A 2500-nucleotide genomic window follows, 5' to 3' on the forward strand; every position below is an offset into this window, starting at 1 on the left:
TCGGGGGCGGACGGCGGCTCCCACGGCGGGCGTCCTCGGGGCCCGGTGACGCGGCGGGGTTGGGTGGGCGCGCGCGCGCGTGTGAGGCGTGGCGAGGTCGGCGGGGTCCGCGGCGGCGGGGGCGGCGGGCCCCGGGCCTTCCCCCGACGGGCGGTGTGTCTTTGACGGGGAGACGGAGCCAGTCGGCTCCCCGGGTGCCGCGGACCGCCTTCGTTGCCCGGCGGTGAGCCCCCGCGTGCGTTCCCGGTGGCCCGACTCGCAACCGACGCCTGCTTTCCGGCGCCCCGGAGCGCTTCGCGGGGAGCCTCGCGTCTCCGTTCCCGCCGCCGCCTCAGGGCCCCCCGGCCGCCTCCTCCGTCGCTCTCTCTTCTCCGTCCGTGTTTGCCGACTCGGGGGCTCCGCGCCCCGGTGCGCATCGCCTCCCCCGGGCCCGCCGCGGCTCCCCCCTCCGTGTCCGCCGCCGCCCGCCGCCAGTCGGCGGCGTTGCGTGCGGGCGAGGGTTGCCGACGACCCCGTCTGCGCGGCCCCGCGCGGACGTGCGCGCCCGAGCGGGCGCCGGGGCCCGGCCGGCCGTCGTGGCCGCCGGGGCCGCGCCGACCCCGGACAGGGCCCGGGGCTCGACGCCGGCCTCGGCCCTCGACGCGACCGCCCGGTGCCCTGTCCCCCCGCTCCGCGCGCCGCCCGCGGGGCCGGCCCGGGGTGGCTTCCCCCGTCCCTCCACGCCGCCGCGCGCCGCGTTCCTCGGCCGCGGACGGGCGTTCGGGGCCCGCTCGCCGCGGGCGGAGCGGGGCCGGCGGGGCTCACCCGCCGCCGCGCCTTCCCGCCTCTCGCGCCGCGTTGGCGCGCCGCACGCGCACCCCCCGCGCCGCGTTCCGTCCTCGTTGCCGCCGCGGCCGCGGGATGCCCGGCCCGCCGCGAGGCGCGCGCCTCCTTCCCCGGCGGCGCGCGCTCTCTCCGGCTCAGCGCGCACCTACCTGGTTGATCCTGCCAGTAGCATATGCTTGTCTCAAAGATTAAGCCATGCATGTCTAAGTACGCACGGCTGGTACAGTGAAACTGCGAATGGCTCATTAAATCAGTTATGGTTCCTTTGGTCGCTCGCTCCTCTCCTACTTGGATAACTGTGGTAATTCTAGAGCTAATACATGCCGACGAGCGCTGTCCTCCGGGGATGCGTGCATTTATCACAGCTAAACGTACCCGGACAGCCTACCCTCGGCCCGGGCCGGGGGGCGGGCGCCGGCGGCTTTGGTGACTCTAGATAACCTCGGGCCGATCGCACGCCCCCCGTGGCGGCGACGACCCATTCGAACGTCTGCCCTATCAACTTTCGATGGTAGTCGCCGTGCCTACCATGGTGACCACGGGTGACGGGGAATCAGGGTTCGATTCCGGAGAGGGAGCCTGAGAAACGGCTACCACATCCAAGGAAGGCAGCAGGCGCGCAAATTACCCACTCCCGACTCGGGAGGTAGTGACGAAAATAACAATACAGGACTCTTTCGAGGCCCTGTAATTGGAATGAGTCCACTTTAAATCCTTTAACGAGGATCCATTGGAGGGCAAGTCTGGTGCCAGCAGCCGCGGTAATTCCAGCTCCAATAGCGTATATTAAAGTTGCTGCAGTTAAAAAGCTCGTAGTTGGATCTTGGGAGCGGGCGGGCGGTCCGCCGCGAGGCGAGCCACCGCCCGTCCTCGCCCCTTGCCTCCTCGCCGCCGCTGCCGATTCACCCCTTCGCGTCCGGGAGCTTACCGAGGCCGGCCTCTCGCCGCGCGGGTGTCGCCCCCGCCCCTTACATCGGGGGCGGACGGCGGCTCCCCACGGCGGGGCGTCCCTCGGGGCCCGGTGACGCGGCGGGGTTGGGTGGGCGCGCGCGCGCGTGTGAGGCGTGGCGAGGTCGGCGGGGTCCGCGGCGGCGGCGGCGGCGGGCCCCGAGCTTCCCCGCGAGGTGCGGTGTGTCTTTGAGGGGGGAGACGGAGCCAGTCGGCCCCCCGGGTGCCGCGGGACCGCCTTCGTTGCCCGGCGGTGAGACCACGCGTGCGTTCCCGGTGGCCCGACTCGCAACCGACGCCTGCTTTCCGGCGCCCGGAGCGCTTCGCGGGGAGCCTCGCGTCTCCGTTCCCGCCGCCGCCTCAGGGCCCCCGGCCGCCTCCTCCGTCGCTCTCTCTTCTCCGTCCGTGTTTGCCGACTCAGGGGCTCCGCGCCCCGGTGCGCATCGCCTCCCCAGGCCCGCCGCGGCTCCCCCTCCGTGTCCGCCGCCGCCCGCCGCCAGTCGGCGGCGTTGCGTGCAGGCGAGGTTGCCGACGACCCCGTCTGCGCGGCCCCGCGCGGACGTGCGCGCCGAGCAGGCGCCGGGGCCCAACCGGCCGTCGTGGCCGCCGGGGCCGCGCCGACCCCGGACAGGGCCCGGGGCTCGACGCCGGCCTCGGCCCTCGACGCGACCGCCCGGTGCCCTGCTCCCCCGCTCCGCGCGCCGCCCGCAGGGCCGGCCCGGGGTGG

Source organism: Rhinolophus sinicus, linkage group LG15 (assembly GCF_036562045.2).
Source record: "Rhinolophus sinicus isolate RSC01 linkage group LG15, ASM3656204v1, whole genome shotgun sequence".
Lineage (NCBI taxonomy): Eukaryota > Metazoa > Chordata > Mammalia > Chiroptera > Rhinolophidae > Rhinolophus > Rhinolophus sinicus.